The sequence below is a fragment of the Oncorhynchus nerka genome, linkage group LG9a, assembly GCF_034236695.1.
Source record: "Oncorhynchus nerka isolate Pitt River linkage group LG9a, Oner_Uvic_2.0, whole genome shotgun sequence".
NCBI classification, from domain to species: Eukaryota; Metazoa; Chordata; class Actinopteri; order Salmoniformes; family Salmonidae; genus Oncorhynchus; species Oncorhynchus nerka.
Window position 1 is genome coordinate 13,723,685 of NC_088404.1, and position 21,891 is coordinate 13,745,575.

The 21,891-nt window shown below is 47.8% G+C and overlaps 1 protein-coding gene across 1 annotated transcript in view; it reads right to left on the reverse strand.

Annotated features, from left to right (window-relative positions):
- LOC115125653 (prickle-like protein 1) overlaps nucleotides 1-21,164 on the reverse strand; it is a 106,702-nt gene extending 85,538 nt beyond the window's left edge. Inside the window, exon 1 of the mRNA XM_065022345.1 lies at nucleotides 20,901-21,164. The gene's annotated coding sequence lies outside the window, so the exon portion shown is untranslated. The remainder of the gene's footprint in view (nucleotides 1-20,900) is intronic.
- Nucleotides 21,165-21,891: the final 727 nt, after the last annotated feature.

Genomic DNA, 21,891 nt, shown 5'->3' on the forward strand with positions numbered 1-21,891 from the left:
AGACCGGCTGAACGGCAAGGTCATATTCTACACACAGTGGAGACAGGCTGAACGGCAAGGTCATATTCAACACACAGTGGAGACAGGCTGAACGGCAAGGTCATATTCTACACACAGTGGAGACAGGCTGAACGGCAAGGTCATATTCAACACACAGTGGAGACAGGCTGAACGGCAAGGTCATATTCTACACACAGTGGAGACAGGCTGAACGGGAAGGTCATATTCTACACAGTGGAGACAGGCTGAACGGGAATGTCATATTCTACACACAGTGGAGACCGGCTGAACGGCAAGGTCATATTCTACACACAGTGGAGACAGGCTGAACGGCAAGGTCATATTCAACACACAGTGGAGACAGGCTGAACGGGAAGGTCATATTCTACACACAGTGGAGACAGGCTGAACGGGAAGGTCATATTCTACACAGTGGAGACAGGCTGAACGGCAAGGTCATATTCAACACACAGTGGAGACAGGCTGAACGGCAAGGTCATATTCAACACACAGTGGAGACAGGCTGAATGGGAAGGTCATATTCTACACAGTGGTGACAGGCTGAACGGCAAGGTCATATTCAACACACAGTGGAGACAGGCTGAACGGCAAGGTCATATTCAACACACAGTGGAGACAGGCTGAACGGCAAGGTCATATTCAACACACAGTGGAGACAGGCTGAACGGCAAGGTCATATTCTACACACAGTGGAGACAGGCTGAACGGCAAGGTCATATTCAACACACAGTGGAGACAGGCTGAAATGGAAGATCATATTCTACACACAGTGGAGACAGGCGGAACGGGAATGTCATATTCTACACACAGTGGAGACAGGCTGAACGGCAAGGTCATATTCTACACACAGTGGAGACAGGCTGAACGGCAAGGTCATATTCAACACACAGTGGAGACAGGCTGAACGGCAAGGTCATATTCTACACACAGTGGAGACAGGCTGAACGGCAAGGTCATATTCTACACACAGTGGAGACAGGCTGAACGGCAAGGTCATATTCAACACACAGTGGAGACAGGCTGAACGGCAAGGTCATATTCTACACACAGTGGAGACAGGCTGAACGGGAAGGTCATATTCTACACACAGTGGAGACCGGCTGAACGGCAAGGTCATATTCAACACACAGTGGAGACAGGCTGAACGGGAAGGTCATATTCTACACAGTGGTGACAGGCTGAACGGCAAGGTCATATTCTACACACAGTGGAGACCGGCTGAACGGCAAGGTCATATTCAACACACAGTGGAGACAGGCTGAACGGCAAGGTCATATTCTACACAGTGGAGACAGGCTGAACGGGAATGTCATATTCTACACACAGTGGAGACCGGCTGAACGGCAAGGTCATATTCAACACACAGTGGAGACAGGCTGAACGGGAAGGTCATATTCTACACAGTGGTGACAGGCTGAACGGCAAGGTCATATTCTACACACAGTGGAGACAGGCTGAACGGCAAGGTCATATTCTACACACAGTGGAGACAGGCTGAACGGGAAGGTCATATTCTACACACAGTGGAGACAGGCTGAACGGGAAGGTCATATTCTACACAGTGGAGACAGGCTGAACGGCAAGGTCATATTCAACACACAGTGGAGACAGGCTGAACGGCAAGGTCATATTCAACACACAGTGGAGACAGGCTGAACGGGAAGGTCATATTCTACACAGTGGTGACAGTCTGAACTGCAAGGTCATATTCAACACACAGTGGAGACAGGCTGAACGGCAAGGTCATATTCAACACACAGTGGAGACAGGCTGAACGGCAAGGTCATATTCTACACACAGTGGAGACAGGCTGAACGGCAAGGTCATATTCTACACACAGTGGTGACAGGCTGAACGGGAAGGTCATATTCTACACACAGTGGAGACAGGCTGAACGGTAAGGTCATATTCAACACACAGTGGAGAGAGGCTGAATGGGAGGGTCATATTCTACACACAGTGGAGACAGGCTGAATGGGAATGTCATATTCTACACACAGTGGAGACCGGCTGAACGGGAAGGTCATATTCTACACACAGTGGAGACAGGCTGAACGGCAAGGTCATATTCTACACACAGTGGAGACAGGCTGAACGGCAAGGTCATATTCAACACACAGTGGAGACAGGCTGAACGGCAAGGTCATATTCAACACACAGTGGAGACAGGCTGAACGGGAAGGTCATATTCTACACACAGTGGAGACAGGCTGAACGCGAAGGTCATATTCTACACAGTGGAGACAGGCTGAACGGCAAGGTCATATTCAACACACAGTGGAGACAGGCTGAACGGGAAGGTCATATTCTACACACAGTGGAGACAGGCTGAACGGGAAGGTCATATTCTACACAGTGGTGACAGGCTGAACGGCAAGGTCATATTCAACACACAGTGGAGACAGGCTGAACGGCAAGGTCATATTCTACACACAGTGGAGACAGGCTGAACGGCAAGGTCATATTCTACACACAGTGGAGACAGGCTGAACGGGAATGTTATATTCTACACACAGTGGAGACAGGCTGAACGGGAATGTCATATTCTACACACAGTGGAGACAGGCTGAACGGGAAGGTCATATTCTACACACAGTGGAGACAGGCTGAACGGCAAGGTCATATTCAACACACAGTGGAGACAGGCTGAACGGCAAGGTCATATTCAACACACAGTGGAGACAGGCTGAACGGGAAGGTCATATTCAACACACAGTGGTGACAGGGTGAACGGCAAGGTCATATTCAACACACAGTGGAGACAGGCTGAACGGCAAGGTCATATTCTACACACAGTGGAGACAGGCTGAATGGGAATGTCATATTCTACACACAGTGGAGACCGGCTGAACGGGAAGGTCATATTATACACACAGTGGAGACAGGCTGAACGGGAATGTTATATTCTACACACAGTGGAGACCAGCTGAACGGGAATGTCATATTCTACACACAGTGGAGACAGGCTGAACGGGAAGGTCATATTCTACACAGTGGTGACAGGCTGAACGGCAAGGTCATATTCAACACACAGTGGAGACAGGCTGAACGGGAAGGTCATATTCTACACAGTGGTGACAGGCTGAACGGCAAGGTCATATTCAACACACAGTGGAGACAGGCTGAACGGCAAGGTCATATTCTACACACAGTGGAGACAGGCTGAACGGCAAGGTCATATTCTACACACAGTGGAGACAGGCTGAACGGGAATGTTATATTCTACACACAGTGGAGACAGGCTGAACGGGAATGTCATATTCTACACACAGTGGAGACAGGCTGAACGGGAAGGTCATATTCTACACACAGTGGAGACAGGCTGAACGGCAAGGTCATATTCAACACACAGTGGAGACAGGCTGAACGGCAAGGTCATATTCAACACACAGTGGAGACAGGCTGAACGGGAAGGTCATATTCAACACACAGTGGTGACAGGGTGAACGGCAAGGTCATATTCAACACACAGTGGAGACAGGCTGAACGGCAAGGTCATATTCTACACACAGTGGAGACAGGCTGAATGGGAATGTCATATTCTACACACAGTGGAGACCGGCTGAACGGAAGGTCATATTATACACACAGTGGAGACAGGCTGAACGGGAATGTTATATTCTACACACAGTGGAGACCAGCTGAACGGGAATGTCATATTCTACACACAGTGGAGACAGGCTGAACGGGAAGGTCATATTCTACACAGTGGTGACAGGCTGAACGGCAAGGTCATATTCAACACACAGTGGAGACAGGCTGAACGGCAAGGTCATATTCTACACACAGTGGAGACAGGCTGAACGGCAAGGTCATATTCTACACACAGTGGAGACAGGCTGAATGGGAATGTCATATTCTACACACAGTGGAGACCGGCTGAACGGGAAGGTCATATTATACACACAGTGGAGACAGGCTGAACGGGAATGTTATATTCTACACACAGTGGAGACCAGCTGAACGGGAATGTCATATTCTACACACAGTGGAGACAGGCTGAACGGGAATGTCATATTCTACACACAGTGGAGACCGGCTGAACGGGAAGGTCATATTCTACACACAGTGGAGACAGGCTGAACGGCAAGGTCATATTCTACACACAGTGGAGACAGGCTGAACGGGAATGTCATATTCTACACACAGTGGAGACCGGCTGAACGGGAAGGTCATATTCTACACACAGTGGAGACAGGCTGAACGGCAAGGTCATATTCTACACACAGTGGAGACAGGCTGAACGGGAAGGTCATATTCTACACACAGTGGAGACAGGCTGAACGCGAAGGTCATATTCTACACAGTGGAGACAGGCTGAACGGCAAGGTCATATTCAACACACAGTGGAGACAGGCTGAACGGGAAGGTCATATTCTACACACAGTGGAGACAGGCTGAACGGGAAGGTCATATTCTACACAGTGGTGACAGGCTGAACGGCAAGGTCATATTCAACACACAGTGGAGACAGGCTGAACGGCAAGGTCATATTCTACACACAGTGGAGACAGGCTGAACGGCAAGGTCATATTCTACACACAGTGGAGACAGGCTGAACGGGAATGTTATATTCTACACACAGTGGAGACAGGCTGAACGGGAATGTCATATTCTACACACAGTGGAGACAGGCTGAACGGGAAGGTCATATTCTACACACAGTGGAGACAGGCTGAACGGCAAGGTCATATTCAACACACAGTGGAGACAGGCTGAACGGCAAGGTCATATTCAACACACAGTGGAGACAGGCTGAACGGGAAGGTCATATTCAACACACAGTGGTGACAGGGTGAACGGCAAGGTCATATTCAACACACAGTGGAGACAGGCTGAACGGCAAGGTCATATTCTACACACAGTGGAGACAGGCTGAATGGGAATGTCATATTCTACACACAGTGGAGACCGGCTGAACGGGAAGGTCATATTATACACACAGTGGAGACAGGCTGAACGGGAATGTTATATTCTACACACAGTGGAGACCAGCTGAACGGGAATGTCATATTCTACACACAGTGGAGACAGGCTGAACGGGAAGGTCATATTCTACACAGTGGTGACAGGCTGAACGGCAAGGTCATATTCAACACACAGTGGAGACAGGCTGAACGGCAAGGTCATATTCTACACACAGTGGAGACAGGCTGAACGGCAAGGTCATATTCTACACACAGTGGAGACAGGCTGAATGGGAATGTCATATTCTACACACAGTGGAGACCGGCTGAACGGGAAGGTCATATTATACACACAGTGGAGACAGGCTGAACGGGAATGTTATATTCTACACACAGTGGAGACCAGCTGAACGGGAATGTCATATTCTACACACAGTGGAGACAGGCTGAACGGGAATGTCATATTCTACACACAGTGGAGACCGGCTGAACGGGAAGGTCATATTCTACACACAGTGGAGACAGGCTGAACGGCAAGGTCATATTCTACACACAGTGGAGACAGGCTGAACGGGAATGTCATATTCTACACACAGTGGAGACCGGCTGAACAGGAAGGTCATATTCTACACACAGTGGAGACCGGCTGAACGGGAAGGTCATATTCTACACAGTGGAGACAGGCTGAACGGGGAGGTCATATTCTACACACTTACACTGACAAAAGGTGCTGCCTCAGCAAAGGAGCAAAGGCTGTCATGTGGTCCTGCTCTTCACTAAAATGACAGTTTGACAGTTTAGTTAAGGTGAAACTGAGAGCTCTGGTGAGTAAGATTTCATATAATTACATATAACAAATAAACTTGAAACTGTGTTCAATCCAAATGCTTTTCTTTCGGTTATTACTTAACAATTTGAGAGATGGCTTTGAGTTTTCCATGGTTTATGTCAGCATTATACCTGCAGTCTTTACGAGTTACAGAACATGTTTTAGTGCTTGGAGTGGTGTCCCTGTTGGACCAGCACCCAGTCAATGTCCAGGTTCACGAGGTGACCCCTACTCTCTGAGAATGACCCGTAACCTCTGACCTCTGACACACCACCAGACTTCTATGTGACTTCAGCATCAAAAGGACACATTTGACACACAAAAAAAAACCTGAAACAACTGTAACTAAACACATCTGGGACTTCCAGCTCCTCCTGCAGCCCTCCTCAGAGTTAAAAACTTTATCCCCACGCATGGCGAGGGACACACACACAGCGAGGAGGGAAACCATTTCCTATTTGTTTCTTGCTCAAAGCTAAACTGGCACATGATCCGGACCGATTTGTCGAGGCCGCCCGGATGTGACCGCTCCGAGGGTAGTCGTAAGAAGGAGGCCATAAAATAAAAGGGTTCCCTTCTTCTCACACATGGAAGCATTTTTCAGACGACCAGCAGGGATTCAAACGGCTAACCATTGCATTCAACAATACTAAATGAAACAGTCAAACGCGTCTTCTCTCATCATCCCACCAATCATTAACATTCCTGCAGGAACACTCCGTTCGCTCCAGTCTTTTACAACTGGCTAATTAAACACATGCTTCAGACTACAGTCAGTAGAGATGCTTCAGTAACAGCCCTTAGCTTAATTGGACACAATTTAAGTCATTAAGATGGTAGTAAAAAACAGACCAGGAAGAACAAGAGAGATGGAATAGAGGCTGAATTATACCCCTCATTTTATAGCCCCCATAACCCTCCTCCCTAACACTGAAGTTGACCTCTTCACCCCTTCCTGTGGAGTTACAGCTAGCTAGCACTCACAGGTAGCCTATAGAGAGGGCTAAGGTTAAGGGTTAGGGGACATAGTCGTCCCAGACCCCATTATTAGACTTCTGTCCAGGGGCCAGGGGTGAAGTATGAGATGTCCACCCTCACCTGACTGTTTGCTCCGGTTGACCATGGACGTGGTCTGGGGGGGACCAGTGCCCAGGCCTGTCTATAGCTTGGGGTCGCATTGTGGACAACAGGAGAGGTCAGAGGCCATCACAGCTGAGCGAGAGAGAGACATGCACAGTGCTTAGTGTAAACTGCCTTCTTCATGTTTGAAAGCAACCTGACTAGTCTCTCATAACAGACTTTTAGCTTAAATTGTAACATAATTTAAATGTCAACATAAATGCATCTCAAATTGAGTAGAGAGATTTGGTTGTGGGTTATGAGATCCCAGAACAATGTACGATAACCATTAGGTGTCCTGGGACTGGGAGCTAAATGCACAGCTTTAACAGTGTCCAGGCTATATGGAAAACAGGACACCAGCCTCTATTTATTTTTTACTTAACCTTTATTTATTAACTAGGCAAGTCAGTTAAGAACAAATTCTTATTTTACAATGACAGCCTACCCCAACCCCAGCCAAACCCACCTCTAATCCAGACAACGCTGGGCCATTGGTGTGCCACCCTATAGGACTCCCGATCACGGCAAGTTGTGGTACAGCCCAGGATTGAACCAGGGTCTGTAGTGACACATCTAACACTGAAATGCAGTGCCGTAGACCGCTGCACCACTCGGGAGCATTATCACCTCACAGATTACAGATGTCTTTCCCCCTGGCATGCCACACGGCTTATTGTTAGACACAAGACCTACGACAGGCCTGTACTATTTCTTCACCCCAAATGGCACCATATTCCCTATATAGTACACTACTTTTGACCAGGGTCCATAGGGCTTTGGTCAAAAGTAGTGCACTATGTAGGGAATAGGGTGCCATTTGGGATGTAAGCTGTCTGTCCTGTTCTTTCAGCTTATCTTATTTTTGGAAATGTTACTAATGAGGTTACTAATGACATCTAAATGATTTCAATCAACTTTATGGACTGACATGGCCTACTATGTGTGAATGTGGAAACATGCTGAAGAATTTCGCAACATTTTAATGGCAATTCGTTTAGAAGCAAATTGTTTATCTTTTGACTCCATCTGGGATTTTTTAAATCATGTTGTTAACGTCATAGAGTCATCTGTTGAGCAGACACACACGCACACGCACACGCACACACACAGGCACGCGCACACACACACATGCTACCTCTAAATTTGGGGCTAATGCTAGTCCATCCCTCCATTCCCTCCCTACCAGCATCCCTTCATTCCCTCTCCTCCTCCCTCACAGCCCCCTGCCTCCTTTATTCCCTCCCTTCCTCCCTCTTGCCATTCCCTCCCTCCATCCCTCACTGCCTCTCTCCCTCACTGCCTCTCTCCCTCACTGCCTCTCTCCCTCACTGCCTCTCTCCCTAACTGCCTCTCTCCCTCACTGCCTCTCTCCCTCACTGCCTCTCTCCCTCACTGCCTCTCTCCCTAACTGCCTCTCTCCCTCACTGCCTCTCTCCCTCACTGCCTCTCTCCCTAACTGCCTCCCTCCACTACACTTTTGTCTTTTCAAGCCCAGGCCCTAACAGAACAGTCAGAACAGGAAGACAGGGTGAGCGCACCAAACTGTCTATTGTGGCCCTGAGGTTTGCTAGATATGGCCTCTTCAGTTAGCCTAGCATCAATATTGACCCACCTGTAGGTTAGCTACGTTAGCCTCAAGCCAACTTTCAACTGTGACGTATAGTCACTCCCACCAGGTGACAACAGATATGTCTACTCATAACATGGGGATAAACACTAGCTAGCACCCAAAAGAAGAGATGTGTGATAGAATATGATATAATATAATAGGATATAATAAAACAGCATAGAAAATGATAGAATAGGATAGGATAGGATAGAATAGAATAGAATAGGATAGGATAGGATAGGATAGGATAGGATAGGATAGGATGAATAGAATATAATAGAATAGAATAGAATAGGATAGGATAGGATAGAATAGGATATGATAGGATAGAATAGGATATAATAGAATAGAATAGGATAGGATAGAATAGGATGAATAGAATAGGATAGGATATAATAGAATAGAGTAGAATAGGATAGGATAGAGTAGAATAGGATATGATAGAATATAATAGAATAGGATAGGATAGAATAGAATAGAATATAATAGGATATAATAGAACAGCATAGAAAAGGATAGAACATGATAGGATATATATTTACAACATGTGAATAACCACAACCTCTAGAACCCAAAAGAAGATTCACATCTGCAATTAGATGATTCATTTACTACATAAATGATCAACTGAAAGGCAAGACTTTTGCTCCACACCAGATGTTAAAGAATTCACAGAGAATTCACACAGAGAGAGAGAGATCCTACACAGGCATCTCACTGTCTGTCAAACTAGTTTGAGTGGGAAGGCAGAGAGGAAACAGACTATACCGTCTCTCTCCCGGATCAGCTGACACCCTCAACAAAATGGTGACCGGCAACTTCGGCATGGTGGCATCACTTTTACTTTATGTGTTTGTTTTAAATATCACTGGAAATAATCACATCTGCAATCTACATCTAGATCCAACACTTTTGATGGCATCCAGCACTTGGAAGGAATGTTATATTCCAACCTTTCTGTCACACCCTGATCTGTTTCACCTGTCTTTGTGATGGTCTCCAACCCCTCCAGGTGTCACCCATCTTGCCCATGATCCCCTGTGTATTTACACCTGTGTTCTCTGTTTGTCTTTTTCCAGTTCGTTCTGTTTCATCAAGCCTACCAGCGTTTTCCCCTCTGTTCCTGTCTCTAGATTGTTCCTGTTTTCTAGTTTTCCCGGTGTTGACCATTCTGCCTGCCCTGAGCCTGCCTGCCATCCTGTACCTTTGCCCCACCTGTCTGGATTACTGACCCCTGCCTGCCCTTGACCTGTCTTTTGCCTGCCCCTGTTGGATTAATAACCTGTTGTTACTTCGATGTTGTCTGCATCTGGGTCTTCCCTGAAAATGTGATAGTACGAACTGGCCATGACTGACCCAGCAGACCTGAGCCAGCTGTGCAAGGAGCCTCCATTGGTAGGCACGAGGAATTGCTTAGTGGTCTTATGGAGGGAGTCCAAACGTTGGCTGAAAGAGGTTGTCTGGGAGGCAGCCTACCATGGTGGTAACCCCACAGCCCCTCAGTAACTCAGCGGTTAGCAGTGCCATCTCATCGGTCACTCCACCTTCTTGGGAGCCCCACTTACCTACCCTGGAACGCTTCAATGGAGAGCTGAGCACCTGGCGGTTTCTAGCTCAGTGTGCCCTCATCTTCAAGATTCAGCCCTCCTCCTTCCCCTCAGATCGCTTCAAGATAGCCTACCTCATCACGCTGATGTCCGGGAGGGCTCTCACCTGGGCTACTGCTGTGTGGGAACACCAGCCGGCCATATGCGCTAGTCTGGAGTAGTTTGTGGGAGAGGTGAAGATGGTTTTTGATGCCCTGTTCCCCCGAGAGAGAAGCTGTCTGGAAGCTAATCCAGATTCGGCAGGACTCCCGCAGTGTGGCAGACGACACAGTGGATTACCGCACGTTGGCAGCGGAGAGTGCTTGGAATCAGGAAGCACGACACAGTGGATTACCGCACGTTGGCAGCGGAGAGAGTGCTTGGAATCAGGAAGCACGACACAGTGGATTACCGCACGTTGGCAGCGGAGAGTGGATTACCGCACGTTGGCAGCGGAGAGTGGATTACCGCACGTTGGCAGCGGAGAGTGGATTACAGCACGTTGGCAGCGGAGAGTGGATTACAGCACGTTGGCAGCGGAGAGTGGATTACCGCACGTTGGCAGCGGAGAGTGGATTACAGCACGTTGGCAGCGGAGAGTGGATTACAGCACGTTGGCAGCGGAGAGTGGATTACAGCACGTTGGCAGTGGAGAGTGGATTACAGCACGTTGGCAGCGGAGAGTGGATTACCGCACGTTGGCAGCGGAGAGTGGATTACAGCACGTTGGCAGCGGAGAGTGGATTACAGCACGTTGGCAGCGGAGAGTGGATTACAGCACGTTGGCAGCGGAGAGTGGATTACAGCACGTTGGCAGCGGAGAGTGGATTACAGCACGTTGGCAGCGGAGAGTGGATTACAGCACGTTGGCAGCGGAGAGTGGATTACAGCACGTTGGCAGCGGAGAGTGGATTACAGCACGTTGGCAGCGGAGAGTGGATTACCGCACGTTGGCAGCGGAGAGTGGATTACAGCACGTTGGCAGCGGAGAGTGGATTACAGCACGTTGGCAGCGGAGAGTGGATTACAGCACGTTGGCAGCGGAGAGTGGATTACAGCACGTTGGCAGCGGAGAGTGGATTACAGCACGTTGGCAGCGGAGAGTGGATTACCGCACGTTGGCAGCGGAGAGTGGATTACAGCATGTTGGCAGCGGAGAGTGGATTACAGCACGTTGGCAGCGGAGAGTGGATTACAGCACGTTGGCAGCGGAGAGTGGATTACAGCACGTTGGCAGCGGAGAGTGTGCTTGGAATCAGGAAGCACTGTTTGCTATGTTCCCTCATTGCTGCAACTCTGTTTATCATCTATCCTGATGCCTAGTCACCTTTCCCCTCTACATATCTACCTCTATCACTCCAATCTCCCTGCACATTGTAGATATGGTACTGGAACTGACCCTGTATATAGCTTACTTACTTTATCGTTGTTCTTCTTATTTCTTATTTTTATTGTTGTTCTACCATATGTTGTTTTTACTATTACATTGTTACTGATTATCGCATTGTTGGTTTTAGAGCTTGGAAGAAAGGCATTTCACCGTACTTGTGCACGTGACATTAAAACTTGAAACTTGAGTGAGGGACAGTTTCTGTCTTTGTAGCGTTCCTCTTCTCTCGTGCACGACCTAATTGAGAACCTCTGCTTGGTCATTACCGAGTATGTTTGTTAATGCTGGTAACCACGCAACACGTATCAGTGAACAATACCTCCAGACTGTAATCGAATTCACTCCTCACTGCAGTGTAGAAGTGTGTATCGTGCACTCTCCTGGGCAGGAAGATCACGTTGTATACTTTTTAGCCAGTAGTTCTGAAAGCCATGAGTGGTCACTGAAAATTGCATACTATGTCACACATGTGCAGATATGTGCACCATGTCATTATTGTCTCTCCCACTCTGCTGTGTGTGGATAATGTGACTCTTTCTAGCTGTCACTCAAATGGCGAGGGGCTGGAGCTCATTGGCTAGAAGTCGAATTGCTAGGAGGCTGTGACACATGGGTGAAAATGTAGGGAAAATGTCGCAGCTTGGCTTCCAGAAACACAGTTGTTTTCAAACGAGTGATTTTGTGGCTCACTGAGGTAAGACAGTAATTCTGATAATAGATTATGTATGTATGAACTACACATGGACACATCCAAACCAAAGAGAGAGGTTTAAAAAAGACTTAGTAGTCGCCAAAGTTCCGTGGAATGTCTTTAAGAGAATTATCTCTGGACCAGAAGATAGATGACCTCACATTATGAAAAACAGAGTTAGATAATGGAGGAGGAGTGGATGAGCAGTGGCCTGATTATTACATCTCTCCACAGGAGAGGGAGGGACTATATCAGTCTACTCATCTCTGTAATCGTCTTATTTTCAGAGCCATTCAGAATCACTGGATATCATTTCAGTTCCATTCTATGCTTCATCATAATCCATTTGTAATTTCTGGCCTCATCATAAATAATGCATCTAGGCTAAATGGTGACCTGTAACCAGATCATCAACATGAGTTGCAATGTCAGCCCTTCAGGAAACTTAATAATCAGCTACATAGTAGTAATACTTCCTGTAGGACAATATTCCAAATAAAATTCCCAACACCCAAATTACAAATAAAATACATTATAGTCTTTAGGACAAATCCCAGGAAGTACCTTTGCTGCAGGATGTATAAACCCCACGCCCAGTAAAGTCTATTTTTAAATATCTGACCTTTCGTGTTAACAGACCAGAGGCTAGGCTACAGGGCGGCAGGTCTGGAATGAGAAACACAGGAAGGACCAGGGAAGGGACGTTTTGCATACTTCCAACCAGGCAGCCAGGGGGCCTGAGGCCAGAGGGCCTGAGAGCCAGGGGGCCTGAGAGTCAAGGGGGCCTGAGAGTCAGGGGGCCTGAGAGCCAGGGGGCCTGAGAGTCAGGGGGCCTGAGAGCCAGGGGGCCTGAGAGTCAGGGGGCCTGAGAGCCAGGGGGCCTGAGCCAGGGGGCCTGAGAGTCAGGGGCCTGAGAGTCAGGGGGCCTGAGAGCCAGGGGGCCTGAGAGTCAGGGGGCCTGAGAGCCAGGGAGTCAGGGGGCCTGAGAGCCAGGGGGCCTGAGAGCCAGGGGGCCTGAGAGCCAGGGGGCCTGAGAGTCAGGGGGCCTGAGAGCCAGGGAGTCAGGGGGCCTGAGAGCCAGGGGGCCAGGGGGCCAGAGGCCCAGGGAGCCAGAGGTCTAGGGACCAGGGAGCCAGTGGGCCAGAGGCCCAGGGAGCCAGAGGGCTAGGGACCAGGGAGCCAGGGGGCCAGAGGCCCAGGGAGCCAGAGGGCTAGATCTGGGTCTGAGAGGGGGAAAACAGTTTGGTGCTAGTCTGGATCTGGGTCTGAGAGGGGGAAAACAGTTTGATGCTAGCCTGGATCTGGGTCTGAGAGGGGGAAAACAGTTTGGTGCTAGCCTGGATCTAGGTCTGAGAGGGGGAAACCAGTCTGGTGCTAGCCTGGATATGGGTCTGAGAGGGGGAAAACAGTTTGGTGCTAGCCTGGATCTAGGTCTGAGAGGGGGAAACCAGTCTGGTGCTAGCCTGGATATGGGTCTGAGAGGGGGAAAACAGTTTGGTGCTAGCCTGGATCTGGGTCTGAGAGGGGGGAAACAGTTTGGTGCTAGCCTGGATCTGGGTCTGAGAGGGGGAAAACAGTCTGAGGCTAGTCTGGATCTGGGTCTGAGAGGGGGAAAACAGTTTGGTGCTAGCCTGGATCTGGGTCTGAGAGGGGGAAAACAGTCTGGGTCTAGTCTGGATCTGGGTCTGAGAGGTTGAAAACAGTCTGGGGCTAGTCAGGATCTGGGTCTGAGAGGGGGAAAACAGTCTGGGGCTAGTCTGGATATGGGTCTGAGAGGGGGAAAACAGTCTGGGGCTTGTCTGGATCTGGGTCTGAGAGGGGGTAAACAGACCCTCCGATGAGGTTTATCTGGATCTGGTTCTGGGTAAGGCTGGGTGAGATCAACTTTCCAGAACCACAATGGGTGTAGATAGAAGTGTGAATGAAGTGTTCTTTGCAAAACTCTGACCACAAAGGAGAAGGGAGTTTTGCACATGTTCCATGACTATGATACAGTAATATTTCATAGCTGGTATGAGTATGCATGGGGGAAATAATTAAATATGTGTGTGTGCAGTTGTAATGACTTCATCATCTTGGTGGTCTGAATGTTTTACCCACCATTACGTTGTGTGTGTGGTTACAGCAACACAGATGATCTGGTAGGGCATTAAACTCCAGCGTCTGTGCCAACTCTGTTTCCCCCCACATCATCCTACAACTCCTAATAAACAAAGTTGTGCCTGGAAGCGCTAAATGCTTAGCATGTGGATTCAATGTGAGGTGCAGGCCGCCCAAACAGGCAGACCAGACAGGCATCCCAAACAGGCAGTCCAGACAGGCTTCCCAAACAGGCAGTCCAGACAGGCTTCCCAAACAGGCCGCCCAAACAGGCAGACCAGACAGGCTTCCCAAACAGGCAGACCAGACAGGCTTCCCAAACAGGCAGCCCAGACAGGCTTCCCAAACAGGCAGTCCAGACAGGCTTCCCAAACAGGCAGACCAGACAGGCTTCCCAAACAGGCAGCCCAGACAGGCTTCCCAAACAGGCAGTCCAGACAGGCTTCCCAAACAGGCAGCCCAGACAGGCTTCCCAAACAGGCAGTCCAGACAGGCTTCCCAAACAGGCAGTCCAGACAGGCTTCCCAAACAGGCAGTCCAGACAGGCATCCCAAACAGGCAGCACAGACAGGCCTCACATAGAGGCCTCAGCATTAGCATGTTGGAGTTGAAAGTTGAAACTTTGACGCAAGAAAAGCAAAGCAAACATAAAGCTCTAATTCAACTCTTATGTCAAAGATCATGTCTGCACAGTACTCTCACACTGTAGCACCACTGAAGAAGCACAGCAATAGACATGGAGTGAGTCTGCAAGGCACGGTGTGTGTAGGGACCACCAGGGTCGACCACAAACTGTTTCCGGTCGAGGCCTCCGACGGACTCTGCCGTCACTCTGCCATGGTTTGACCACCAACTCTCCCTAGTCTGGCCATGAACAACAGGGTTATTCCTGCCTCTCTTTCTCTCTCTCATGCTTGTCACATGGATCTGTCTGATACTGCTTTTAGCCCAATGCGGCAGGTAGGCAGCGACCTGGGCTCGCTAGGTCGGTCGGTCGGGTCAGTACGCACGCACGCACGCACTCACGCACGCACGCACGCACGCACACACACACACACAATGTCTGTCTGTCTGGGGATAAAAGCCTGTCAGCACAGTGCCAGAGTATTTGGTTTGAGAGCGATTTACACGGATGCGAGGGTGATTTATGCAGCCCTGCACAAACACAGCTCTGTGTACATTTCACTGTTACGGGTATTAAATCAACAGGGGAAAAACATACACACGCACACTGGCACCGGGACTTACATTTCTGCTCATTCATACTCGGCTAGGGTCTGCAGCACACACTCACTATCAAACACACACACACACTGTTGGGCGTCTGCCACACACGTGTGCACACACACACACACACACACACACACACACACACACACACACACACACACACACACACACACACACACACACACACACACACAGACGCCGACGTGTCTGACTGTATATGTCTAAGATTAGACGAATGTCTGTGATCAGTCGTCTAGCTGACGCTATACGATACGGCGCACCACAGCACTAATGTTCTGGAACCAGCCTCTTTAACTGGATGAGTTGGTAGCCTGGTTCCAGAACTGTTTATGCTGTATAGTCAACACATATTTGCATTGACAAAGACATTAGTAGTTATACTGCGCAAACTGTTCTGGGACCGAGGCTAATAGTAAAGACAATAGGAGTTGGCCATATGTCCACAATGTACAAACAGATCTGGGACCAGCCTAATTGAATGTAACTTGAGGAGTTTGTATGAGAATAAGCAGGCAGGGTTATCAACTACACAGTGCTGATCCTGTGAGGATTTAACAATACACTGCTGCATATAAAAATATGATAAACATCGACCGATTCTACATACTTAACGGCCATGGTGCATCTGCAATGTTTCCAAGATTTATAACAAACCAAAGCTTTTATTTCCCTTCTCAGTGTGTGTGAGGGTGTAGCGTCAGTATGCATGTGTGTGCATGTTGTGTGTGTGTGTGTGTGTGTGTGTGTGTGTGTGTGTGTGTGTGTGTGTGTGTGTGTGTGTGTGTGTGTGTGTGTGTGTGTGTGTGTGTGTGTGTGTGTGTGTGTGTGTGTGTGTGTGTGTGTGTGTGTGTGTGTGTGTGTGTGTGTGTGTGTGTGTGTGTGTGTGTGTGTGTGTGTGTGTGTGTGTGTGCATGTGTGTGTGTGTGTGTGTGTGTGTGTGCGTGTGCATGTTGTGTGTGTGCGTGTGTGTGTGTGTGTGTGTGTCTCAGTGTAAGTATGTGAGTGTCCAATGTGTATTCATAGAGTCAGTGCAAGAGAGTTAGAGCTAAATAAAAAAAGGTCACTGCAGGTAGTCCGTGTAGTCATTATTTAACCATCTGTTTTAGCAGTCTTATGGTAGAAGCTGTTCAGAAACCTGTTGGTTCCAGACTTGGTGCATCAGTACCGCTTGACGTGCAGTAGCAGAGATAATAGTCTGTGGCTTCTGTGGCTGGAGTCTTGGACTATTTTTTGGGCCTTCCTTTGAGTGCTACGGGGCGATAGTCATTTAGACAGGTTACGTTGCCGTTCTTGGCGGTCTATGGTGGTCATGCCTTCTGTAATCAGTCTGGCCCTGTGGCCTTGTGAATGTTAACGTGTTTAAAGGTCTTACTCCCATCGGCTACGTTAAGCAGGATCACGCAGTGGTCCAGAAGAGCTGGTGCTCTCACGCATGGTTCAGTGTTGCTTGCCTCGCAGTGAGCATAGAAGGCATTAAGCTCATCTGGTAGGCTCGTGTTACTGGGCAGCTCGTGGCTAGGTTTCCCTTTGCAATCCGTGATAGTTCGCGAGCCCTGCCACATCCAATGAGCATCAGAGCTGGTGTAACAGGATTCCATCTAAGTTCTGTATTGACGCTTTGCCTGTTTGATGGTACGTCGGAGCGTGTAGCGGGATTTCTTATCAGCGTCCAGGTTAGTGTCGCATTCCTTGAAAGGGGCAACTCTAGCTTTGAAATTAGTGCGGATGTTGCCTGTAATCCATGGCTTCTGGTTGGGATAATACGTACGGTCATTGTGTGGACGACATTGTCGATGCACTTATTACTGAAGCCGATGACTGATGTGGTAAAATCCTCAATGCCATCAGATGAATCAAAGAACATAGTCCAGTTTGTGCTTGCAAAACAGTCCTGTAGCTTAGCATTCGCTTCATCTGACTACTTCCGAATTGAGTGTGTCACTGGTACTTTGGTGTATGTTTTATATGCTTAGATATATTCATTATTTATGCTGATAAAGAGCAGTGGTCTATTATGGTCCTGCTATTGCTATGCCAATTTGGGGCTCCCGAGTGGCACAGTGGTCTAAGGCATCTCAGCCCTTGAGGTGTCACTAGAAAATGTTTGTTTTTTCTGGTTCAAATCCAGGCTTTATAAAAACTGGCCATGATTGGGAGTCCCATAGGTCGGGGCACACAATTGGCCCAGTGTTGTCTGGTGTAGGCCGTCATTGTAAAATAAGAATTTGAAATTAGAACCCAAACCGGCTGCTATCGTGCATACATTTATTTTGTCCCCCCACATCAAACGCGATCACGACATGCAGGTTAAAATATCAAAACAAACTCTGAACCAATTACATTAACTTGGGGACAGGTCAAAAAGCATTAAACATGTATGGCAATTTAGCTAGTTAGCTTGCACTTGCTAGCTAATTTGTCCTATTTAGCTAGCTTGCTGTTGCTAGCTAGTTTGTCATGGAATATAAACATTGAGTTGTTATTTTACCTGAAATGCACAAGGTCCTTTACTCCGACAATTAATCCACACATAAAACGGTCAACCGAATCGTTTCTAGTCATCTCTCCTCCTTTCAGGCTTTTTCATCTTTGAACTTATATGGTGATTGGCATCTAAACTTTCATAGTATTACCACGACTACCGGCAAAACAGTTAGTCTTTCAATCACCCACATGGGTATAACCAATGAGTAGATGGCACGTGGGTACCTGCTTCTATAAACCAATGAGGAGATGAGAGAGGCAGAACGTGCAGCGCGATCTGCATCAGAAATAAATTACTTCTATTGTAGCCCTTGGCATCGCAGACGCTCGTTGGCGCGCGCGACATGTCCGTTCTGGTCAGCATGTTATCTGACTTGCCTAGTTAAATAAATAAAAAAGTTATTGAGCAAACAAACATTATCCCTTTTGGAGTATCATCAAGTATCATTACCTTGTGAAGAGATGCAATAAATCACCTAGATATGATTTCACTTTAGATAGTTATGTCATAATGAAATGTCATTAATGAGCTGACCCAAAAACTGCCAACCAAAGCAGTGAGTGACTGTTCTAACCACTAGGTGACACCCATACCTTGATTTATACTCTGAGAGCTTCCCCTTTCCCTATTTCCCAAAGAAACACACACACACACACACAGATGAACACACACTTGGACACAGGACACGTACACACACACACACAGCATGCCATAGTGTTTCAAACACAAATGTTTCTGCTCTCAGATTCAATAATAACCCTCAAATGAACGGTGTCACACTAACTCAACCCCCAAATGAACGGGGTCAGACTAACTCAACCCCCAAATGTATTGTACATAATCACTGCCTGACCAAGTGACAGTTAAAACCTCTCATGCATGACACTGTAGGAGACCACTCTGAAGTGTGAGAACGGATAAGTCTGTTCTCCCCTCTCTGAGACGACAGGCTTTAAACAGGGCTGTGCTGGGATCAGGAGAGAGAGAGAGAGTTGGAGAGAGAGAGAGAGAGAGTTAGAGAGAGAGAGAGAGAGAGAGAGAGAGAGAGAGAGAGAGAGAGAGAGAGAGAGTTAGAGAGAGAGAGTTAAAGAGAGAGTTAGAGAGAGAGAGTTAGAGAGAGAGAGGGAGAGTTATAGAGAGAGAGTTAAAGAGAGAGAGTTAGAGAGAGAGAGTTAGAGAGAGAGAGAGAGTTAGAGAGAGTTAAAGAGAGAGAGAGTTAGAGAGAGAGAGAGTTAGAGAGTTAGAGAGAGAGAGAGTTAGAGAGAGTTAGAGAGTTAAAGAGATATGCTTTTCTTTCTCCCATACAGCCCCCCAGCTGTGGCCACAGTGACAGATTACAAGCCAGCCTGTCTGTGTAAGTGTATGTGTGTGTTGTGCATGTGTGTGTGTGTGTGTGTGTGTGTGTGTGTGTGTGTGTGTGTGTGTGTGTGTGTGTGTGTGTGTGTGTGTGTGTGTGTGTGTGTGTGTGTGTGTGTGTGTGTGTGAGGGTTGTCCTGCTCTCCCTCCATCGGACTGATACTTAGCCTAAAGCATACCACAGAGCCACACTACAATACAAGCCTCCATAGAGAGAGCATGCAGACATGCTTATGCTGATGTTGACTGTACCATGTTGGGAGCAAATACTATTTGAGGAGAACTTTAGTAAATATAACATCCACTGCCATGTGTTGGTGCCTTTGGCTATCCTAAAATATTGAGATGAGTGTGTGTGCGTGTGTGTGTGTGTGTGTGTCACCATTCCCCAATGGGATTATAATAATTTTGAGGATCTCTTCAAAAAGGTGTGTGATTATGAAGCAGTCGTTTGAACTGCATGAGCAGTGAGCACAGGTGCTTAGTTTCACCGAGAGAGGTCCGTTAACAATATATCCATCAATAATCTTAAACACACAAGACGACAGAAAAGGACTGAAAGGTGACACTGTGGAGAGAGAGTCAACACACTCTCCCTTCACCCGTTGAGCAGAGCGCCAGGCGGTTCGCCCTTCACCCGTTGAGCAGAGCGCCAGGCGGCTCGCCCTTCACCCGTTAAGCAGAGCGCCAGGCGGCTCGCCATTCACCCGTTGAGCAGAGCGCCAGGCGGCTCTCCCTTCACCCGTTGAGCAGAGCGCCAGGCGGCTCTCCCTTCACCCATTGAGCAGAGCGCCAGGCGGCTCGCCATTCACCCGTTGAGCAGAGCGCAAGGCAGCTCTCCCGCAGTTGGGGATGGGACCGCGCAGGGAGAGACTGACAGACAGCGCAGCAGCAGCGGCCAGTCACAGTTCTCTGCGCCGACCAGTTGTCACCAAAGTGACAGGCAACAGCTGAGAACATACATCTGGAACCCAGGGAGCCTCCACACTTCGAAGTTCGACACCCGCTATATTTTAGACCACATTGCTTCAAGTATTGACGGTAGGGTTTTTCACAAGACCACAACCGACAAGGGAAGTAGACTATTTGTGATCTTATCGGAAGGTCAGGCTAGCTAGACTTGGTTAATTTCCCTTGTAGGCAAGGCTATTTCATTTCTGAAAGCGTTCATAATCATTTACAGATCATACATAACGGTCTGTATGTATCATAGAAAGCCCTCTCAGACCTTTGCTAAAAAAAAAGCCAACACGTTTTCTGAGTCAACAGCAGGGCATTTAAATATGAAAGAGACTGATCGAAAATATACTTCTCTAGATGAACAAATAGCACAAAGCTTATTGTGAATAGTAGCCTAATAAAGTGACTAATTCACTTTTAAAATAGCTTGCTCATGATAAATACTTTCAGAAAATAAAACACACTTCACTGGGCAGCTCAATTCAGGCTCATAAAAGTTCAAGGAAATTGCAATATAAACATGTTTCCATTATGCAACATCATTTGATATTTGATACACTGATACAAGGACGCAACATAAATGGTATCCTTACCCCCAAAGAGTTCAGTCCTGGTAAACAAAGAATCCAGAACTAATATTCCTTGACGTGTAGAAACGATTCAAGTTACGTCGCATTGGCATGAAATGAAATGTCCAGAAAGCGCACCGTTGTCCCGCAGACTTGTCCCGAATCGCGCGGTTAGATTCGTCCAAATGTCGGCGACTGCATGTTGTAGGCAAAACGAGTGAACTAGGGAGCCTACTTTGTAAAAGTTCATCTATGACTGTCACAGCATCTCCTTATAAATTCACTAGCGCCCCGTTCGTAATAATGGGCTCAACTCGAGCCACACCGAAATGGCATTAGCATTACTCTTTGCCTATTGGCTTAAACAAGAAACCCCCACCAAGAGAGAGAGAGAGAAAGAGAGAGAGAGAGAGACCATATCTTAGTCATTGAATTGAATTGAGATGGCGGGAGAGAGAGAAAGAGAGAAAGAGAGAGAGGGAGCAAGAGAGAGAGAGAAAGAGAGAGAGAGACATATAGAGAGAGAGACAGAGACATAGAGAGAGAGAGAGAGAGAGAGAGAGAGAGAGAGAGGGAGACATATAGAGAGAGAGACAGAGGCATAGAGAGAGAGAGAGAGAGAGAGAGAGAGAGAGAGAGGGAGGGAGCGAGAGAGAGAGAGAGAAAGAGAGCGAGAGACCATATCTTAGTCATTGAATTGAATTGAGATGGCGAGAGAGAGAGAAAGAGAGAGAGAGAGGGAGCGCGAGAGAGAGAGCGAGAGAGACATGAAGAGAGAGAGACAGAGACATAGAGAGAGAGAGAGAGAGAGAGAGAGAGGGAGAGGTGGACATTCTTAGTAATCCCGAGAATGTTGACGATTTTTGCCGCGAGTTTCACCCCTGCTTCCATTTCCACTGGGACTGCTCCAGAGAAAGTCTTTAATACTGTATCATAGATGTTAACAAAGTGAGTCATTGAGTAAATGTAAATGTTTTGTTTTAGTTAAATTGCCGCAGCCCAGCCACATAATGGA